The sequence below is a fragment of the Aulostomus chinensis genome, chromosome 8 (genome assembly GCF_037954235.1).
Source record: "Aulostomus chinensis isolate RoL2024-O1b breed Wild chromosome 8, RoL_Achi_v1.0, whole genome shotgun sequence".
NCBI lineage: Eukaryota > Metazoa > Chordata > Actinopteri > Syngnathiformes > Aulostomidae > Aulostomus > Aulostomus chinensis.
This window is the reverse complement of record NC_141327.1, coordinates 27,597,761-27,621,028: the sequence shown is the minus strand read 5'-3', so window position 1 is coordinate 27,621,028 and position 23,268 is coordinate 27,597,761. Positions and strand designations below refer to the sequence as shown.

Sequence of the window (23,268 nt, the reverse complement as noted above, 5' to 3'; positions counted from 1 at the left end):
CCAGCCGGCATCCCACCCAATCGCGAGATGGATGCGGCGCCCGAGGAGGGGGAGATGGAGGTAGTGAGCTGGGAGGGGGGGACAGGGCGTGAAGGACAAACCGGCAGCAGAGCGGCGTCGCTCTGTCTGGGGAGGTCGATCAGAGGTCAGGAGATGACCGTTGACCTGCCAGTTTCCTCCCAGCAACAGGCTGAAACCAGACGGCTTGAGCTCCCACTGGAAAATCAGGTCCCCTGAGAACAGACTAGAAAATAAAAAATCCCACAATGCAATGCAAAGAGACACGTAGGCATTTCTCACAGCTGGATAAAACATGTCGTCCCAGGTCTCCATGGCGAAGGTCCAGGTCCTGGCTGCTGCTTGACATCCGTCTGACGTGTTTTTTAGACTGTGGTGTTTGTCAGCCTCCAGGTTCTGTCTTTACAAGGAGGAGCCTTCCATCCGGTCCTGTGTCCGGGACTCCTCGCTAACATCGTAGGAACACACGTGTGGACAGTCTAACGAGCGTGCTAGTGTGCTCCAGAGAGAGCCTCTAATTCCATCAAGGATGGCATTCGTCTTTATAAGCAAATGCATATTAATGTTAGAGCTGATACATTTTGAAAACAATTATTTTGACTGGTATTAGGTTTGGATATGATTTGTGACATTGTGGGAGAGCTCATTTTTCTGTCATTATTCTCGTGTTCATGGAAATCCCTCGTTTCAGTGGTTGGCGTTATTTTTGTGGCGATCAGTATCAAACGAAGATATTCCCTCAAGTCTGCAAAGAGAGCGTGCCAGCGGGAGGTCTCTGCAGTACCGCAGTACTTGATGTGAACGAACAATTAGCTTTAAAGAACTATTGCACATTCTTGCATTTTGGAAATTGCAGCAGGTTATGTGGCGATTTGCAATTATTATTATTTTTATTAATATTATTATGATTAGTGTCAGTCAACAAAAACTTGACAAATATTGGCATTTGACAGCCACAATGGAAGCCCTTGTGATTGCCACAAAAGTCATTCCGGCTGTCGGCTGATGTAGAATAACTTCAGTAGGAACTCTAGAATAAAAAAAAAAAAAGCCTGACTGTTATTTGTAACTCCTCCTCCCAACATCTGTTTTGCACCTGGTGTTGCTGTCAGTCAGCCAGGCCAGGACCACTTGATGACTCCGTCGGTGGTTACAGTTGAAGTACAGTTTGCTGATGTCGGACTCTTGACCTGCTGCTGCAGCCTGATGAGCACAAATGGCGTCCGGTCGATAGAGAAGCCAAAGACGCACTGATACATCCATTTACAGCAGCGTCGTCATGGTAACGGCATTGATTTGACTGTGAGCCGTTTGTTCAGGGGCTGGAAACATGCAGGAGACCGTCTGCAATTCTTTTTATAGGCTTTTGATAGAATTAACACCGGGAGCCCTGCGAGAATAAATTATAGATGCAAATGTTTGATTCTGGCAGGAAGCAGACGCGGTTCACCTGGTGGAGCTGTACCGCTGCATCCATCAAATGTTCTTTTGAACAAATTGGGACTGAAGCGAAAGAAGTACTTTTTTCAAAGTACTGTTGTTGTACTTGTTACTTGTTTTTTACCAGGAATAAGCCATGAATAACAACAGTGACGTTGTGTCTTCAGCTAAAATGTCCAACTTACTGCTCTTTCGACCTCATCATCATTCATCCGGCGTCCCGTTCCTGCTCACATGGTGAATTTAAAGGGAATGTTTTAGCGCGGTGATCTTGATGTCGGTGAAATTAAATTTTTAGGGGCTGGACGGAGTGAAATAAGCAGTGAACATTGCCAGCAGATCACAGCCACCGCCATGCTGGACTATTGAGTAAAGCAAAGCCTCATGGGAGATCTCAGACTGAACTGGGCCAAGAGTTTTTGGATGCGATCCACGCTGCTTGCCGGAGAGACGTCCTCTCTCTCCAGGGGGTGTTCAGAAACAGCTGCCATCTTGTTTTTGTTTGGAGACACTGGCGAGATGTCCGAGCGGTTCAGAGGTTGTCAAGCAGGAACACACGAGAAGCGTGGAGGGTGACGATGGTCTCAGCAGCTCTCTGAGTTTTTCGTCTACATGATAACCTGAGAGGAAATGTCCTCTTCATCCAGCAGGGATGTAAATCATCTCTCTAATGAGAGAACAAGGAGAACTGAACGCTGTAAGAAGAAAAGCGAGTGGTGCAGGAAGTGACACGCAGCCGTTGTGACTCACTAAAGAGTGAAGGTGAGCTGCAGCTCCGTCACGTCTCTGCTCACAGACCTCCAACAGAAGGTTGCAGCAGCCAGAGTCGTAAAGCTGCCAGTGGCTGAGTGCTCCCAGAGCGCCCGGCCTGGCCCGGCGCGCTCAAACCATTTCAGCACTGCCGAGGCACTTCCTGCTGCAGTGGCGGCATCTCATTCAGATTTACGAGCTCGTTTCTGCTTGATAAACAGCCGGACGGCTGGAGGACGCTGCGAAGCCTCCACCTCCCACCGCCCATCTACAGCAGGTCACCACAGCAGCATCTCTCTTTCCTAACTGCTGTAAGGCAAATCCATGATTCTGCATGAACCCACACTCATGGTTGATGTAAATAACGCTAACTTCACCCTTAAAGAGGCCGAGCCCGCATCAGTAGGAAGCTGAACATAGACCGATGTGGAACATCTGGACGGGACACATCGTTGTTTCCTTTTGTTATCAAACTGAATATAAACTGATGCTGAATGAAACAATGACAGTGCAAAAAAAGAGTGAGGAGGGAAAGAGGGAGGATAGGAATGAATAAAAGAGGAATAGAAACTGGATCAAAGTGCAGCTGTAGCAGTGCTCTCCCACTGAGAGGTGACCGTTAGCCGCCCCCCCCTGCAGTCACGTCTTTTTTTTTCTGGGGGAGGACATCATTGAAGGACTTGTCCAGGAAAAACAGTCCAGCTGCTTCCTGCGGTGAGGAGGACCTGCTCCCGCAATCACCAGTCAACCTGATTTTTTAATGATTGAAGACACTTTCACTTCCTGTTGGCAGTGTTCCCCTGACAACCCATAAATTCAAGGAGATTTCACTGGAAGCCTGTTGGCTCATAAAAGTGAAATGAAACCGTTAAATCAGCCAGTAATCAGTCGCCTCCTCTCTGGTCGAGCTGGGTTTAAAAGTCTCCTCACATTTCTGAAATAATTCTTGATGGATCAATCTTTGTTTTGCCTCCGTTGAAGAAAAACATCAGAAAAGTTCAGTTGGACAAACAAGACTGATTAAAAGATTCGTTATAAACAGACACCTGGATGGACCAGACTGTGTATGTCTGGAAAATTAAAAACACGTTTAACCCCATGACTCCCATCATAGATTTCACGTCGTCAGGTCTGCCTCCATATGTTTGTTTGTTTGTTTGTTTGCATTTTACACAAAACATGGAGGAGCAAACCTTCCAATTTTAAGAATAAATGATGAAACGAATCATGGCTGGAAATTTGCACCTGCTTGCCAGTGGTGCAGGAATTTCTTTAACTTTCCTGCCGCAGTGGAAAGACGATAATGAAAACTGGCTTCAAAAGACCAAGCCAGATTTAATAGAATTGAATAAAAGCTGAGCGATGAGAAGAGAAAACACAAGCACGGACTCAGATGCTTTGAATACTGTTCGTGCAGGCAATACACGAAAACGCATGTGAGAAAGAAATGAGAAGAAGTTATGTTTTAAGAACAACTGAAGTAGAAAAAAGACATTCAGCATAGTTTAACTCCACATATAAGAAGTACAAATTACAAAATCAGAAAAAAATGGAAAGAAGAAATGCAAAAAAATAACCCAGTAAACACTCGTCTATGCACAATGAATCTGGCAAAGACAGAGCCCAGTTTATTTTGGCAAACCATATGGAAAATATCGGCACGACGGAACACATGATTTTAGTGTTGTAGTTTTTTTAAGTGTTAAGACAAATGTAAAAATGTGTTGGCAGAGATTTCCAAATTTTGGACCCTCCGGATTTTTCTAAACTGGGAATTTTAGGATTGAGGGGCTCCAAGGAGAAAGAGTTGCACGTGGAAGAAGTATGAAAGTAGCTGTTATACACGTCATCGCAAAAGGAGGAACGAGGGGAAAGCAATCTGACCTTTAAATGAGGAGGAGACTGATGAACTAGCTCCTATATTCAAACCCTGGGAGGGGCAGTGACCTTTGACCTGTGCCTACATTTACATCATTGGCTCTCAGATGGCTGCTGGGCACTACACGCTGACCTCTGTCTGACCTTTGGAGCAGGTAATCCAGGGGGTTTATGGGGGATAATGCTGAGCAAAGGCACTGGTGAGGCTAATCCCTCCTGACTCGTCGCCACTACAGCAGCAGGTAGACGTCTGACTGGTCCAGCAGACCAGTCACAACCCAGACACTCTCACACACACACACACACACACACACACACACACACACACGCACACACACGCACACACACACACCCACACACACACACACACACACACACACACGCACACACACGCACACACACAAAGAGAACATGGCTGCTTTCAATTAAAGGGGAAGTGTGTTCATGCCGGGCCAGCTGTGTTTGAAACATTTTCACATTCAGTGAGGAAACTTTGGAGAGGTTTTAAAACATAATTTGGTGGCGTTGTTCCGTTGGAAGCCATCTTTATCGAGCAGAACCTTGAGAACCCAAAATAAAGCTGCAGACATGTTAGTCGCATATCATCACTTATTTTCTAAAAAAAAAAAAACAACAACACTTGCCAGACATTAAATTTGTGCATCCTAATTGTGATGTCCATGGCAGCTCTGGCGCCGTTCCTGAGTCATTCTGTTTTTGAAAAGAGGAGGCTTTCTCCAGCATGAAAGTCCTCCCTAAAGAAACCTGACAACGTTTGTAAGAAATCTGATGACTGTCCAGGTGAGTGACCCTCAATGGGGGACCCCTGGGCCGCATCCGGCCCACCGGCCACCTGTTTGTGGCCCCCGAACTGTTTTCTGTTCTTCCTTCACTTTGTTTTGGTAGGGTCAGCATGTCAAGGCATGGTGGCCATAGGGAGGTTCAAGGGTTTCCTGAATGGCCGGTCTGGCCAGAGCATTTTTTTTTGCTCTTCACTCGCACCCCTCACCCCCCAGGATGCGATTTACTGGCCGGGACTTGTCTCCGTGCCAACGATACACAGCCAGCCCGTTTATATTTAAAAAGAGAAGTGTTCTTAACCCCCTCCTGACATATTTATTTTATTCACCCATTTATTTAAATTTATGTCAAAATGGAAATGACTTTTTATTTTAGTTTGAATTTTTGTTGTTTTGAATGGAAAAGGCGTTTTGTTTTGAGTATTAAAGTATTATTGCATCTGGCGTGGCCGACCTCAACAAATGGAGCTTTGACTCAGTGAAAAAATTCTTTGTCGCCCTTAAGATTTATATTTGAGTTCGCCTGGTCCAGACCCTTCTCTCCTCTGTTGCATTACAACTAGAGCTTCAGACCCCCACTGGATGGCTAACCGCTAGTTAGCTTAGCTGCAATGAATACTAGCAGCGGGGCAGTAGAGAACGTCTCATAAGTCATCAGATACACTTTTCCACAAAATACTTTTAGTCGAACTAGAATTGTGGTTAACTTAAGTTGAAAATAAGAAGTTGTTTTATCAGAGACTCACCCACCGACCAGTCTAGTCCCATGAACAGAAACCATGAACGGTGTAGGATGCAGGGAAGTCAGCTCTCTGTTGGTCTGCAGCCGGTGAAAAAAAAACCAACCAACCAAACCAACGCCTGTCTCTCTTCCTGTTGTGAAACAGTCGTCCGCTACAATCACAACAGGACCTGAGAGTCGCGTGACGAGGCCCATTGATAAATGAAAACAGGAGTGTCACTCAACCATTTATGTGTACCTAATAGCTGTTGTGTGGCGAGCAACGGTGTAGCACAATATTCTTGGCCCAAGCAGTTTTCTGTGGGCCCCCTTCCTTCTTCATCCATGTCGTATTTGACATATTTAAACTCTTTCTTTTCTTTGTTGTTTATATCAACATCCAGTCACTTTTCCCGTTAATACAAAAATGACGTAGTCAGGGTGACACGAAAGTGTGAGAAAGACCTTTACCGTCACGCTCGTCCTCATCGTCAAACTAGCCTCGGTCATGGTCACGGTAGCGTCGACGCAATTTTCAAGAGCAAATTTCATTCGTTCAGTTGTTGTATACTTATGCCGATATTTTAATCTGCAGCGTGGTAGAATGCAGGTGCACACACTCTTTAATGGCTCCTCTACCACTCTCTTCTTGTGTGTGTCGGTAAACACAGCCGAGATCTGAAACACCACCGGAGACGGTTTGTGTTTTCAGATCAGACATCACATGAAACGAGCTGAGTGGAGAGAAGAGTCAGACATGATGGAGGTCTGGGCAGGAAGATAAAGGGGGCAAGCCTTCACTCGCTTCCTCTGCCCGCCGCTCCATCGCCTCCCCTGCCCCCGCCCCCTGTTAACTTTCATCCAACCCTCGCCAAAGACAGTTTTTCAAAGCACCACGAAAGTAGGCCACATAGTTAGTTATTGGGGAGAGAGAGAGAGTGGGGGGTGAAGTGACAGAGGAAGGAAAGATTATCTTCCATCTTCACGCTTAACCAGATTGGAGAAACGTCTCATCTGTCGATGTCTGTGGCGGTCAACAAATCCCTGTCTCATCCAAAACACCACAAAGTCCACCACCTCGCTATCACAGATAAGACCGTCTATTCCAATAACCACTGACTTGATCAGGCAGGCTGCCTCTTGAAAGCAAGCGGCTGTCAAAGTGGCGAGGGCCGTGGATGTGAGGAAGGGGGGAGAGAACAATGAGAGAAGATGGTGGAGGAGATCAAAGAGGGTGTGATTTTGAGGGGGGCGGGGCTGCCGGCAAACCGGTTGAGTCTTATCCAACCAACCGGGATGGCGGAGGTCTGTGATGGAGAGGTGAGATCAGTAAAGAAGGGAAGGAAAACAGGGAGAATGACAGAAGCTGAGTGAAGAGGAACATCTGCAATTAATGCTGTTTCATTTTGTTGGAACAGTTTACTGAAACCTTCAGATGTCACCTGATAGTCTTCATCTGTGTGTATGTGTGTGTGCGTGCGCATGTGTGTGTGTGTGTGTGTGTGTGTGTGTGTGTGTGTGTGTGTGTGTGTGTGTGTGTTAAACACTGTATTTATTTATGGCTCAACACTCAAGCAGCTGTTGAGATGTCTGCAGTGCGATTGTCACACTTCTCTTTTCAGTACATTATTGGTTTGTGTGGGTGTGTTTTAGATTGTGAGTGTGTGTGTGTCTGTCTGCGCTTTTTGTAACAAACATAACTCTGGTGTCTTCATGGCCTGACATCTCTGCTGCGCTGTTCTCCATTGTCTTACCGTGATGATGAAGTCACACGATTTCCTCTTCCAAAATCAACTGTGCATCAGCGACACATCCCTGTAGAAGTAGCAGCCACGATTGTGAAGAAGCCACTTCATGGGTGTGGATGAAGCTCAGTTCAGGTCAGGAATGTTGCAGCGCTGTTACACCTCAGCGTCTGTGGAAAAGTGCTTGCAGCCCTCATAACCATTAGAGTCTCCTCAAAATCATGGTGGCGTCCTTTGAAGTGACGCAGACACTACTGCGTGTGCGTTTGGGTACAAGTGAGTGTTATGTTTTTGTTTACATACGCAACATCTGTTTATTATATTGTGTGTGTGTGTTCGTGCGTGTGTGCGTGTGTGTGTGTGTGTGTGTGTGTGTGTGTGTGTGTGTGTGTGTGTGTGTGTGAAGGTAAAGTAAAGGTCGTCACCGGGGGTGTGTGAGCCGTTAGCATGTAAACACCAGGCTGTTGCTGGGGGTCTTAATATGAGCTGGTGGCTATTTTGAGGATAACACCCCCACCCCACCCCCTCACATCCCCCCACCCACCACCATCACTGAGGTAGTTGCCCTCTGCGAGCATCTCAGCAATTCCTGCTGGTATCCTTGCTTTCTTTGCCCTGCTGACAGTGGACTGGCCTTCCAAATGAAATTCTCTTTTTATTAAAACTCTCAATATGTTTTGAAACAAACTAGACCCTGCAGCAACAAGACAACTTCTACCATTTGCTTAAGCTAATGTAAACTGTGAGCGAAGTATTCTTTAGTTTGAGTGTTGGGCTAAGACAACTGTTAATTAGCCTTGAAAGACAAAAAATGTATTAGCCCTGAGAAGCTAACTACCTAGGGAATGCTAGTGACCTTCCTTGGAGTACTAGGAACTAGCTTGTGGAAGCCAGTGACGATCCTAAAATTGTTAATATCTAGCCAGGGGCGCCATTGCTAATGGTTAGCATGTGGATGCTAGTGACCAGCCTGAGGATGCAGGCAACTAGTTTGCGAATGCGTGGGGATGCGAGTGAAAAACTCGGGTGTGCTAGTGAGGAGTGAGGGAAGGATTCATAGTGAAACTTGGAGAGTCCTGTCTTTTGGTTTTAGTTTCAGTTCTCATTCCTTAATCTTCTTTGTTTCTGCTTTACTTAAAAAAAACAAAAAAAACCAAAACCTAAACTGATGCTCATTTCTTCATCCTGCTTATTTAGATTATAATTCACCTCCAGCCGCTGGTCTTGCCAGCGCTCGGGTGTAACATCACCTCTGACAGCAGCATCAATTCTCTTCTACTAGATGACACGGCTGCATGCTGATTGAGAATCGTGGGAGATTGATGGCCAACCTGCTACTGGTGGAGTCATGGCGACTCTCAGGCTGCTGATGTCCAGCGGAGTGAAACTGCCAACGCCAGCTGAGTCAGCGGCTTCGCCCCCTGTAAACGCTTAATAAGAGTAGAGGACAGCAACAGCATCAAGGCGCCTCCGTCGAAGCTTTGCATGTCATCAGAGATCAGAAGGCTCCTGTCACCAGGTAAGACTTCATCAGAATATGATGTCACATCCAAATACTGGGCCCAGTCTAACATTGGGATCTGGGCTATGAGCCCCCAAAAAGCCCTCCAAGTTGTCTGGAGTCGGAAAAAAGTCCATGTGTAGGTGCTTTAGCTCTCAGTTGCTTGCTGTTACTCTGCTTTGATTGTCTCACTGGTGCATCAGTGCGGTGGGAAATAACAAAAAGGCCAAAAGATGCTTGCAACCATGAAAAACAAGCAGGCTGAGAAACTGAACAAAGTGCCAAGTTCTGTCTGTGTGCTCTCCGTGCTCTGCTGTGGTGCCATGTGATGTTTGGTTCTCAAACAAACAGCACCTTTGACATTCAGATGACCTTCCTCCCCATCGGGCTTTAGTTAGTTTGGTCACATCTTCTACCTGAGCGATGTCGTCCATCTCCGCTCAGCCAACGTGCTGGTGTCATTCTTGTGCTGCTGATTGAGTTTCCCATCTTGGCTCTCCTCAACTCTTTTTTTGGGTGGTTGTAGAGCGGCATCGTGAGCGACGTGTTCATAAGAAACACCTGATGCTTTTTATCTCCCTCTCTAAGTCCTCCAACATCATTTGAGCTAAACTTAGCAGCGTGTAACCTGAGGCAGAGCTGGAAGCCTGTTGTGAATCTGCAAGGGAGGCGGCGCTGACCCCCGCGGTCTAAATTTAACTGACTCACGGCTGGATTACATGAGCGCAGGCATGCTGTCTCTGCTTACCATGACAGCCGATACAGGCTCCGAGCGGCAGGACAACACGTGGTGATCGAGTTTCGCCGCTTCCATCTGGCATTGTTTGTACCAGCTGTGCACATAGCACCAGCATGCAGGTTATTTCTGAACCAGGTTAAAAAAAGCACCGGTGAAGATGAAGGCAAAACATGTCGAGACATGTTTTAATAGTCTTGGGAGGCCAGGCTGTGCCAATCCTCCATTTACAGTTTCAGCATTTAAGCAGAGTGAATGTCGGTCTGACATCAATACAAACATCCCGACACGTCACTGTGACCTACACGTGTCATCATTCATTATACCTGCAGGTTCACAGAGGGTCAAACTTATCCCAGCATGCAATGGGCTAGTCGTATTTCATTCTATTTACTGTACAGTAGCGTAGCTTGTCTAGACCACAAAACCCGTCCGATGAGCCACCGATTCCCCCGCTTTAACCTCCACGCTGAGATTGTCTCTTGTCTTGAAACGCTCGCCGTGCACGAAGACAGAACGTCTCAGAGTCACAGTTGAGTGATCGTTCTGGTTGTCAAACAGCTACAGTTATGGACAGTTAGCTTTACTTCCCCGCTGGAGGAAACAAAGTCTGTGGGGGCCTCTGCAACTGCCGGCGCTTCACTCTGAGCAACTGTCAGTCATGATGTCACGCCACTTTTTTATAGCAGCTATTTTGAACCTAAACGTTGAAAGCTTGACACCTGAAAACAAAAAAACAACCAAAAAAAAAAGAGGTTGGAAAGAAGCGAAATTGTCTGTACTGATGTTTTATTCTGGCCCATCCCCTAGTATGAGGAGGGCGGAATTTATACCTGGTGCCTTCGGTGACGAGCTTCAGTCATGAGAGCCAATGACACTGCACGAAGAGACAAGTGTGACAGCAAAAACCTTCACCTGTATTCTTTTTTCATCTTCTTTGTTATGTAAATTGAAACACAACCAGCTCGAATCACTTGTTTCTCGAGGATGTCAGTCATTCGCCGTATCACTCCTCAAGTGCAGGGACTGGTCTCTGTGTGGGGAATGATGTCATCGCGTGTGATCTCCTGTCACCGCTCAGACACGTAGCAGGTAAAAACCACAGTGATACGAAGATTCTCAACTGACAAGAGCCAGTTGTGTGGCGTGAACTTGAGTTTACTCGACCAGTGAAGAAGACTTGCTATTTTCACCATTCGGAAACATAACATAATCATGCTGGTTATGCTCTGTAACTGTAGATCCCGTGTGTGTGTGTCATGCTGTCTGTCGCTACTGGGGTTCATTTCTTGTCTGCAGAGGTTGGCGTCCGTATGCAATCAGTCCAAATATTGATGAGTACATCGCACATATATTGCAAACTTGGAAGGAAGAGTTCTCCCGATGGAACGGGGCAGGAATGTGTTGTAAAACTCCAAAAAAGTTGCTCTCTCATGTCAGTTTCAGTGTATTTTTGGTGCCTGAAATGAGGTCTGTGGTTAACATGGAATGTTTGTTTTTTTCATGGTTTGTTCAACGACTTAAATATGTCGGTAAATGTCACGCTTGTTCAGTGTTGAAGCACCTGAGCGTCGTAATCGGTTGATAACAAATGTCTAGAGGAGACGACAGAGGTTGTTGAGGGCATCAAATGTCATCAGAATTCAGAAGCATGAAGCTTAGTTGAGGTGGTGCTGAAGTCCGTGGCGGTGTTCCTTCGTAGCCCAACATCGGCTTTGTGCTCAGAACATCTGAGGTCAAAGGTGCAGCGTGGCGTCTACTTTGAAGACTTGGACTTGGACTCATGTGAGTGGATGTGTTTCCCTTGAGCTGACTGAACCTTTCATGTTCTCATTGTACATCCATATTTATTTATACATTGATATGTGCTGACTTTTTTAGCAGCCGAGCTGAAAGAAATGAGGACAAAATTAAGCTGAGAGCATTTGACACAGGCCTGATTCTGAGAGGAGGAAAATAAATCAGCATCTCCTCTATGATATTAAAGTAGGGCAGAGCGAAAAACAAGTAAACAGCCTCTGTTTACTCAAGGAAGCTTAGAGAGCACGACATGATATAAAAAAAAAAAAGTGTATCAGCAAATCAAAGTTTATCTCACAATTTCAAAACTCGTCAGGGATTCTTCTCTCTGGACTCAACAAATGGCATCTGGAACACAAATAAACAAAAGAAACTCGTCGCCGAATATTCACCTTTCACCTTTGGAAAAGAGGAGCCAGAAGTCCATGCAAACATCAAGCAAGAAAAAAATTGATTTAGACAGGATGACAAGCTTCCTGAATGACGTGTGGGCCGATTCAGCGACAGGAAGTTTGACAGTGTCAAGCAAATTCCTTGCTTGTGCAGGAAAATATTCATTTTGATCTTGATTATACCTCCATTGAATTGTCCAGCAAACCTCAACTGAACTGTTTAATGCTCCGGAGAAGAGAACGCGCATCAGTCGATCAGGCCTCATTTCATCCAGAGGAAGATCTCAAGCTTGTGACGCCATTTTTACCTCAGATTCTGAATCGTATCAACCGAACCGTCTCTGAGTCAGGTTAGAAACATTCCAGCAAAACCAGAGAGAAACTCTTGATGTGGTTCCAAGTTGAAAAGTATTCTGAAAGGAAATATTTTCCTGCACCCTCGAAGAGTTTCTGAGGGTTTCAGTGTGAGTGAAATCACAGAGCTTCAAGTCAAATATGCTCAAACCCCAGAAACATCCATATTTAGAGCAATTTAAATCCCATTTCAAGTGCTTCTGAGCCCAAACTCTGAGTGCAACGTTTGAGGCTTGTTTCCATATTTTTACCATTTTCCCTCCGAAGGAGGTTGGCGGCTGGTGAAAGTAGGTCGACCACAGTGGAAGCTTGGCTTTCCCCCTCGTAGACGCTTCCTCACTTCTCTCTGCAGGAGGAAAACGCTCCCTCAGTCTGCCTGCCCACCCCCCCCTGCTTTGAGGATTCTCAGGAGGAGAAAACAGTCCAGCTCTGTCAGGTCAGCCATCCGACCGCTGAACCGGGTTTATTTTTGCTACCTTCTTGGAGGCTGTTGTTTCAGTGAAATTCTACCTGGCAGACGGTTGTCAGGAGGAGGTGGTGGTCCAGTGATGTTGACACATCAGCAATCAAGAATCTGAAAATCTGTGAAACCCCCAGGGACCTTCAGCACTGGACTTTGTGTCTCTAGCAGTGTTTTTAAAATTGATTTCCTAAAAGAAAACGAAAAATATGAGCAGCAATTAAGCAGCGTCATGAATATTCCTGAATGTAACTGAGATGGGAAAGCTATGGAACACATAGCAACGCCTACAGCAGATTACGACTAGAGTTCAAGATGTGCCTCTTTAATCCCGTTCAAATTTCGTTCCTTGTGTCTAAAGCAGCATTTTGGCCTCTTCTTGAGACTTACTGCACAGCGTAAACACGAGTGCATGCACGTTCTGCTCATTCCATCGTCCAAGTTTTGGCACAAAATCCATAACTTAAGGAGTCAAAGAGGGAGGTCTTTCCCGCTTCAGCCGCATTTCCTTGGGCGTTCGACGGCTCATGTCAGCTTGCCGAGTAACTCAAGTAATACTTCGGTCAAATCACCGTGGCCTAAACATCACCGTGCCTTTATCATTTATCTGTTCATTGACAGAAACCCCAACGCTTCGACTTTTCTCTGGGTGCATCTGAAGTGACCTCAAGATATTTAAGTTCAGAAGCATTGAAACATAATAAATCTGTTGCAGCGTCACTCATCTGAACCTCGCAAGTGTCAGCTGACAATGAAATATCTTAAAAATAGAGCTTGTAATTCCTGTTTTTTCATTACATTTGTGTCACTGCTGGTCCTTAAGTAATTTGTATCAGTTAATGAAGAAAAATAACACACTATTTTGGGTCAGTATTGCAGTGGTGTCTGCAAAATGTTTTAGTACCTGACTAATGATCCCTATCAAATGCGGTAGTAACACGATGCAGATTCACTTGATGTCTTGGTGAGAGCTGAGATAAGTGATGCTGCGTTTAAAGGCCAGAAACTGTTCCTCCTTTTGCCGAGGACCAGGTGGAGGGCCTGTCATTCCACTTGGGAGCCCCTGATCTACTTCAGATGTCAGCTGACACAATGATGTAGATTGAACTAAGGTGAAATAATCCCAAATAAATTAATAATCTTTGAATTTATTGACGTCTCAACATGGAAATTCCCTTTACAGCAGCTCAAAGGTACAGTTGCCATGACGTCCTTGAAATATTACTGCTTCTGCAGCCGTCGGACCTCGCTGCTCCTCGTCACTCCTCGTCCTCCTCTTCCTCCCTGCAGTTCCTCTGTCTTGGCGGAGCGCCTGGATTCAAACATCCCCTCTTACAAATATGCCCCCACCCCCCGAAACCATCGCCGCCTACATCTAAACATATCCTGCCCCTGGCTGGATAACTTTCCATGAGGCTGTTACTGACACTGGAGTCTTTTCTCCTTCCCACAAAACCCGATCCCATCCAGGACCGCTGCTCAGGGGAGGAGGGAGGCGGTGGCCCTTCCTCCATGAATCATGGCTGGGAACCAGATGTTCACGGCTAACGATGACAGAGGAAAAGGAACCTCTGCTCTTGCGGGGGTTTCACTGCTATGTGCAGGCTGTTATTAGATAGGAACTAGATGAGCGTGTGTGACGCTGGCGGGGTTGTGGTGGCTTCCTGCCCCACCTGTAGGATGACTCCAGGAATCAGCCAATGAGAGAACAGCATTAGATGGATGTCGTCTTTACGCTGTATCTTTGTCCACATCAAACTAAAATGCCCAAACGGATCTCCAATTTGCCATCAGGCTGTTTCAGTGTGTTTGGCCTTTAAAAATTGATGATGTCAGCTGATCGACAGTGACAATGGGCAGTAAAGTTATGAGTAACTTGTCCACACTGGCCAGAGCCCCACTGATCTCATGCTTTTCAGTGTGAGGGGGTCCTATCAGAAGTTGTTCCTGGGTATTTATCAGTCCAACACTTGGTTGGATACGCAGACTTACTTGCCTTTTCCAGCAGGATGTGATGATGTGTGTCACCTGCACATGAGGGAACGCAGCCTCCAAATAACATTTAAAAACACATTTTACATTTTACTGATGGCTACGACGTCAACCGGAGCAGGAAGGTGCGATAGACGGAGATACACGGACACAAGTCTGGAAATGATTCCACAACTTTACTCAGAGAAGGTGTCAATCATGATGTCACGCCTCCCCAGAAAATGTAAAACTTGAACATCTATCAGCGTGATGAGAAGTAGAAACATTAAAAATAAAATCATGCCTGGGAAGTATTTGGTTAGCTATGTCCTTTTTAGTTTTGACCCATGTTCTCCACTTACATTGAGGGTTGGGATTCATGGTTGCGCATCATATAAACAGCAGCGATTTCTCTCTTCCCACTGGTGGCGTCACTTCCTCTGCACTCAGTTCAGCTGTGTGGGAGAAGCTGTTACACAACCTCACACAGGAGGAACCCTGTGCGATACAACCAGAAGCCGAACAAGTGGACACACGTGCGCACACCTACACATACACACACACACACACACACACACACACACACACACACACACACACACACACACACACACACACACACACACACACACAGCGATGGCAGACTGGTGTTCAGGGACGGAGGTGGGAGGAGACAAACAGCCTGCTGCAGCGGTGAGCTTTTGATCTGTCAGGATGCTGAAGATTCAGCTGGGGTTGAGCTCACAGGAGGGCGAGACCATGCCGGGTCGCCACACACATCTCCAGCCGCCATCTTGAACTCCTTCCAGGTTGACCTTGATCCAACTTAGAGAAGAATGTTTCTGCAAACCAAGGATATGTGTCATTGCAATAACTACTTATACACACTCTCACCAACAACGCAGCTTGTGAAAAAAAAAATTCAACCTTTAAGAATTCTGGTCGGATGTAGGCGGTGACGTACTTGTTAGGAGAACATGGTAGCTTCTGTAATTACTGGAAAACTCCATCTCTGTAGCTTTGTTATTCCTGTCCATCGTTAAATAACTGGTATTACAAATGCATCTGATATCACCTATAAATGCAAGTCTATGCATTGATTGGATGGTTCATCATTTGTTGAGTGCCGCAGGGAGGAGGTATTTTTTTTAGGCTAACAGGAAGTTAGCGTCTTCATTCGTTCCCTCGACCAAAAGCTAACAGGATGAGTAGATTGGACTTTGTTTTGCTGCAGAAAAGTCACTGTGACGAGCAGAAGTCAGTGGCACCTGACATGATCGTCTCAATTTTTTCATGGCATGACAATTTTTTTCTCTTTTCTGTGACGGTTTCCTCATCCAGGTATTGAAAATAACAGACTTTGACCACCAAAGTCTTCTCAGTTCATCTCTCAGTCCAAAAGTTTGAGCCAAAGCCAAAGTTGAAGATAAAAGTTTCGTCTCAACGAGTTATGATGTTAATATAAATGAGTTGGACAAACAGACTATTCAAAAACCAAATACCTCCATCACCAAAATATTATCAGACCACGCCCGTCCACCATGCAGACCTGTCTGCTCACCAGGCCTGGTGGCCCCCCAATGTTGGCCAAAACTGACAAGTTTACTCCATAGTTAAGTGAATGGTTTAAGGGGGTTTACTTCAACAAAGGTTGGACAAGTCTTGTCAGACGTACAGTTTGTTGCAATATTCTGAGTGTCCACTGGGATAAGTAGTGGCGCCAAATCATTGACTAGATGCTGCTGAGTGAACAGGAAGTGAAGGGGTCAATGGCTGACTAGCCGGCAGCCAATCCCTGTGGTTCACCTGAGCAGTCAGAGGTCGAACTGCTGCTCCTCTTTGATCTCTTCCCGTCACGTCCAAGCTCCGCCCCCTCCCCCCACAATGCCGTCCATAAACAGAGGAGAAAAGGAGGGGCTTGAAGTGAACCGGGCTGCGGGGTAAACAGTCGCTTCATCTTGCTGTGTGTGTTTATTGTGTCAGAGCCTCTGATTGGTGACTGATTAGAAACACATGTCTCTGCTTCCTCCTCGCCACCAGATGAAATGCTGTGAGAGGTCGAGTGTGTGCTGCAGGATGCTCATGTGGTCGTGAAGCCCGTAGATGACCAAAGCACAAACCTCAGTTTGGGTGTCAACTTGTCCACAATTGAGAGTGAACAAGTTGAATTTGAGCAGATGATTGTGATCATCCTCGTTTCCTCGTTTCCTCTGAACCCTGATCGCTAGTGTGAAAGGTTCCTTTGAACCTTGGTCACAACAATGGAGCGACACAGAAATGGAACCTCGGCGGGAGTTCTTTCGCAGTGTGAAAATACAGAAACTTACAAGATCAATTTATTGAAAAATGCTAATTTGAAAAGTGTCGGCGGAGGGTGGAGGACGGAAAAAGCAAGTAAAAGGTTTGGCAGCAAAAGGTGGGACTTGTTCTGTCAAAACTGATTTAGCCTTTTTTCCCTCATGCAGACAAATGTCAAATTGAGGGCTGATGAACTTTTCTGTCTCTTTAGGAAAAGTATCTCTCCTACTTTGACACCCCACATGGATGAAGTTTATCATCCTGGTTATGCTTTCCACTACTGTTCAAACGCATCGTGCATATGTGGGTCTGTCTGGCTCTTGAGCAAAAAGTCTGTTAACCTCAAACTGTGATGATGTGGATCAGGTGATCCGACACCTTGTAGATAAATCTGTAAATACATTTTTTAAAAGGTGGCGTTGTGGAGGCAGTCAGCAGTGATTTCGAGTCGTGAAGTCTCTTTGGGTTTTCATGTCAGCGAGGTGACAAACTGCGAGAGCGTGATGAGGATGAACCTCATGACTCCAGACTGTAAATCCTGTTTTCCAGTTATTTTCACCCTCTGCTCTGGAACAGCAGCAGGGAAGAAATAAAGTGCGTGTCCCTGTTTTGGAGCAGCGGTGACCTGGTTTTCGCTGCCTCCTCCGGCCTGCAAGCCGTCAGCTGACTGCCAGTCAGATGGGAAATCTCTCTCTGAAGCCGGCGGGGACACGCAAGTCCTCCAGAGTGTCCCTCGTCTCCAGGGGACAGAAATCTACAGCTGTAGAACTGGGTTGTTTTTAAGCTCTGGTACTCCACAGGGAAGTGTTCTGGGACATTTAGAAGAGCCAGCGTTTATCGCAGTGATCATGTGTTGGAACAGTTTGACTACAAAGCATCAACATAGAGTTAATTGTCTGCAAGCACAAGTTTGCTGTTGTACAACTAACCAGAACCTGACCCCAACACTCACATGCTCACAGAGTGAATTTTGTAATTCTGAGATCTGATTTATTGATCAGACTAAAGGTCACAGAAATTGCTGGAACAAGATTAAAGAAGCAAGACGAGCACCAGGATGCCAGGAGTTTCGGCTAAGAATGTGGTCTTGTTTTGTCCACATGGCTTCATATCCCACCACAGTGTTTCTAAACTCGCGTATTTGGTCATTTTTCCTTGTACGGCTAAGATACAAAGGCATTGTGTAATCAAATGATTTGTTTTAATGCTGTTTATTGATTTCATTGATTCCGTGCAGCAGCCTGCAGACAATGAGCAAAGCCCCTCCCACTGACCAAAACCCCTGCTAACATCTGGGAATTTTGGCAATGGCAACAAGTTTAATCAGCATTCACTCATGGGTTACATGACCCCTGCAGCTTTAAACACAGGTCTTTAGCCACTCTACCTCAGCATTGATGTGAACACCAATTTCAGGTGAACGTTGCAATTTTCCACCACCCCCACATGACGAGGGGCCTCACTGTCATCAGTGTACACCAAGGTACTGAAAGCTTGTCACCTCTGCAACTTTTGGTCAGCGTTGTTCTCTTGACAACGCCTTTCCCTTCTTTATGTTGAGTGTGATGCAACAGAACACACTCCCCCCAAAAAACAAACAAACAAACAATACAAAAAGGTTAGCACAGCACAGGAAAGAGTCCTACAACCTGCGAATAAGTTAAATTAACTGTTAAATGAAGTCATGTTTTGTTCGATGACACGTAAATACATCAGTCTTATATATGACCCTGGTGTTGCTATACTTCCTTCGTGGCCTAACGTTAGCTTTGTACTTCAAACCATACCGCTTAAAGGCTGCAAATCATCAGAGTGAATCATCAAAATCCCCAAATTCCTAAAATTGTTCATTTAACGGACGCTGATGTCAGTTTTGTGTTAGGTTTTCCATTTTTCCTAAAACAAACACAGCCCATCTGAAGTCATCTCAAGTTAAGTAAACAGTTTGTGACTGTCACACACAGATGACATAAACAGAATTTCTCATTTGCTGGCGAAAGTGAATTTAAGAGTGTCTGGGCCGACGTCAGCGCGGATCAAATATAGCAGCCGCCTGTGGGGAAGGGAGGAGGAGGAGGAGGAGGAGGAGGTTCAAAGGTTGTACTTTGATTTGGGAAACAACCCAAATATTGAGCAAGCCTGGTTGAAAGTGCTGAGCAGCTGTTACACATTTACTAGAGGAAGGTTCGAAGGGAGGCAGCGCTTCCCTCCTGCACGCTGCCCTGGCCCGCCAGGGGGGATACTTAATTACAAAGCAGATCTGAGGAAGACGCCCTGGCCCCCCAACACGACTGAGAGCCGAGCTCCGCCCTGCACTGTACAAACCGCACTGTATTTAAAAGCTCAGGCTCAAAGCTGAGGCTAAACAGAGGGGCCGGAAGGATGCAAGCACAGATCTCTGAGGCATTTGCCAAGAAATCAGATGAAACGGCGGCGAACCTCAGCCGAGGCTTGATGCTCCGCAGGCCAGATGGATGAGCCGCTTGTACGTTTTATCTTAAAACACAAATAACAAGAGAGCAAATGAATACCAAAGAAGCCACAAGAACGTTCCGGTCTGCTGTGTGATACATGATTTTCTCAGAATACTAATGAATACTCTTCAAGTCTGCTGGAAACACAAACATTGATATTGATGCGCCAGTTTATTAGGAACACTAAGATCTACAACTGCCCTGCAATTAAGCTTCTCAACAAGAACATTCAGAGTGCATTTGCTTGATTTGTTTCAGTTGAAGTAAACCCCCGTAAAGCAATACTCGACCCGAGAAGCTCGCTTTTATTTTCAAGCACTGAAGCCCCATTCAGTCCGGCAAAAAAAAAACCAAAACACCCACCCACTTACACCCGGGTTGATTCTGTAACGGGAACAGTTTTAATTGGCATTCAGTCGCAGGTCAACTGACCCTGCGGAAGACCCCAGTATTCATCAGCTCAGCGCCAATCGGCAATGATGGGAACACAAATTCTGAGTGAACCCGGCAGTTTGGTGCTGGCTTCCACCGTTCCCCATATGGCGAGCAGTTGGAACCAATACCTACAATATACATGGAGTGAAAGCTTGCCGAACCCACCAGCAGGTTTGGGGTTTTGAGGGTAACCTTTGGTCACTTCCTGCGGACATTCGCTGTTGTCGCGAGCTTTCTGACTGTTCTATCTCTACGGGTCTGATGTGATCAATATCAGATTGATTGTCTGCTGTGGAATAAATGTGGGCCAGATAAGGTGCCTCAGAGCCTCCCGTGTGCTCGACTGTCAAACTGCAGTGGTGCTCCGGCTGGCTGCTGTCAGGTTATGAAGTATCAGCCTGGATAAAAGGCAGCGCCTGCCCCACCCCCCACCCTAACCCGTCGCCTGTGGCCTTTACTTCCTGCCAGCTCACTGACGTGGCAAACCCAGCGTCTCCTCTGTTTACCTTCCAGCAGGGATATCCAGGCAACAAAGCCACGGCTCCTAGCGCCGGACGCTATATTTGGGCCTTCACTCCGTAAACCTCTTTTCCAGATAAAGAGTCAACACGTTCCTTTCTTGGTGCGGGCTGCCGGGACTCGGCTGATTAATGGCACAGAAGCTTCTGCTCGCCTGGCTGACTAATTATAGAGAGTGCAGCTGCTGGCTCTGACACCCCCCCCCCCCCCACCCACATGTTTCACATGTTTCCTGCTGCAGGGTCGAGTGTATGAGTTCATGTGTGACGAGGTGAAAGCAGGTAAAAAGCTTTCACGCCCGTGATCCCTTCCATCAAATCAGGGCCAGCCTCCAGATGAGCGGCGTTCTCATTGATGGATTCTGGAAAAATTATTCATGAGATCATGCTGGTGCGGGTGCTTAGTGGGGTTCTGGTCTGTTGGACGGGTGCTGGTGGTCTCCATCTCATCTCAACGCGACGAGTTTGAAGGCCATTACATGATGCAACACCCAACAAGTCCAACAAACCCATACAGATACGTGACATTTCTTCCGACCGTTGGCTCCAGTGGGACAGACAGGGAATTTCCTGCCATCCGTGGGTTGTGTAACAATCTTATAGAACATCTTGAGATAAGTTGATGTTGAGGAACATGAAAAAACCCAGAAATAAGTTGTCAAGCGCCCAATTCCCTCGTCTCTTAAGTCAGTGTTTTGTGTTTTTTTTTAAAGGTTAAAACAAACAAACGCATCGGTAAATACCACTCTGGTAAATGTTTAAGGGTTTCACATCATGATGAAAACAGGAAGTGTGAGGCTTTGTGACAGTAAAGTCATGCGTCCTCGGTGGAGTTCCCTCATAGCCCAGCTAAAGCTTTGTAATCCTCTGTAAAAAAAACAAAACAAAAAAAAATCTAAAATCGTATGGGCTTTTGGTCGAGTAAACTCACGGTGGCGCTAACTTCCTGTTGTTCCACAGCACTGTCCCATCCCTGCGGCGCTCTGCAGAGGACATTGTCTGCCGAACTGGAGTTCTATCCTGGATCAGCTTAAGAACTGTACCGAAAACATTTTAGCAGCAAGATGGTTGATGCACCGCCTTCACCGCCATCCTCCACCTGGCTGCACCTTCTTGTGTCTCTTTTGTTGCTTCTTAGCGACTTAATTCTCTTCTTGAAATTATCATTTGTTCCTCCTTTTTACTTACTGACGCTTTATCTGGATGCATTTATTGCTCTACAACGCCGCAGTTTTGTCATCATGCAGTTTAATTCAGAATTGTAGTTTCCAATAATAAGGACAGAAGCGAGTGGCTGATGTACGGTTGACAGCCTCGGGGCAGATTTGTGAAAGCGCTGATGTGGCCTGGATGACCATTGTGTGACTGCAGCCTGCTCTGCCCGAGTTGGGGTCGTTTTTCATGCGGGGGGCTGACTGACCTTTTGAACGGCGTTAGAATTTGGACGCACTCCAGACGAAGACTGGCCTGGACCAGCTGCTTGTTTGGACACAATGACCTGGAGCACATGGTCACCATGAACCTCTAACCTGGAGTTAGCACTTGTTGCTAACGCTGAGCTGCGTAGCAGGTTGCAGCGACTGTGGGCGGGGTTGCTTACTGCTGTCCTCAAAGATCAGGTTCAAATGAACTAAATCACAAGTATGAGGGTTGCGTGGAGGATGCGACCAAACCGAGAGGCTGTTTCGGGTTGCTGATTCTTAACCCTGTCAGGACACGTCCTTCACAAACTGTTCACAAATATTAACCATGCGGAGGATAAAAAGCAATATCGCGTCAGAGTTGCTGATCGGATTATTAAAGATTTTACGCGATCTCCGTAAATTGTACAACAGGTAGATAAGATCGAGTGATCTAATTGGTCAACGAGACATTCAGAAAACTAAACTGAGGGTTAAAAGGTTGCATGGCGTGTAAAAACAAACGAGTGTGTGAAAACATTTCATAACTGAGGTGCATTAAAAAAACAAATTTTTTTCCGAGATCTTGGATAGAACAAGACTGGCCAGTGGAGCAGCTGATTGGAGCAGTGTGTGGCCCTTTGTTCTAGTTGGAGACACTTTGTACGGTGTGATTATGATGCAGTCTGTTGTTATCTCTGTCTCCTGAATCGTGTCTCTTGTTAATGAAATGAGGTCATTCCAGCCATTGCCATTTCCAGGCTTATGAAAGTCACTCACTAACTCTCCTGTTTGAAAGCAACTCCAGCGTTGTTCACTGTGAAATACCTGAAGAAGAGGTGCTGCCGTGGCAACGGAGCAAATCTCAAGAGCGTTTCCCTGTCAAACAGCTGAGATTTGTTCGCTGCTCTCTAGCCAACCGGCTCAAGACGTGTTTCCTGTGTCCTGCTCTTCAGAGGCGAAGGAGGGGGGAGATTTGGGTGAGGGACAGCTGAACAAATGGGGAGTGGGGTGACACTGGGGAGAAACCAGAGTTTGTGCCACGTAATTTGAGCGAACCCATTAATCTCGGGCCGCTGGCTCTTCGGGACCTCTGGGTGTCGGGTTTCTCTGACAGATGAAAAGAAATGAGCTGGCTCGGCTGGAATCTGAGGCCGACCTCACGCCAGCGACCAGAGAGCGTGAGGCCTGCTTGTGGACGGGTCCTCTGATCAAAAGGATCACAAGGCCGGTCAAGTTTTAAACAGATGAAATGATTTCTGTGGTTTTACAACAGAAATGGAAGAAGTTACTCAACTTGAATTCAAACAAAAATAAACCACAGACGCGAAACTCAGTAAAGAAGGGATTCTTAAAGTGCAGTCCGGAGACAAGCGGGAGTCCTCGAGGGTCTCCTAGAGGCTCCGCAACAAAATAAGGAGTTTAAATGAAATCTGTCACAGCGTCGTTTATCTGACTTGTAATTTCAATTATCAGAAATATAGTTTTTCCTATTTTTTTTCCCAATTCCCCGGTCATTTTTTGATCAGAACTTTGCTTGTTTCGGGTAACTTCTTGCATATTTTTCTCTCCCGTGT

The 23,268-nt window shown here is 46.1% G+C and overlaps 1 long non-coding RNA gene across 1 annotated transcript in view; it reads left to right on the top strand.

Annotated features, from left to right (window-relative positions):
* The window catches only part of LOC147257899 (uncharacterized), a 58,723-nt gene that overhangs the window by 4,161 nt on the left and 31,294 nt on the right, over positions 1-23,268 (top strand). Inside the window, exon 2 of the long non-coding RNA XR_015117644.1 lies at positions 8,635-8,871. This is a non-coding gene — a long non-coding RNA (uncharacterized LOC147257899). The remainder of the gene's footprint in view (positions 1-8,634; positions 8,872-23,268) is intronic.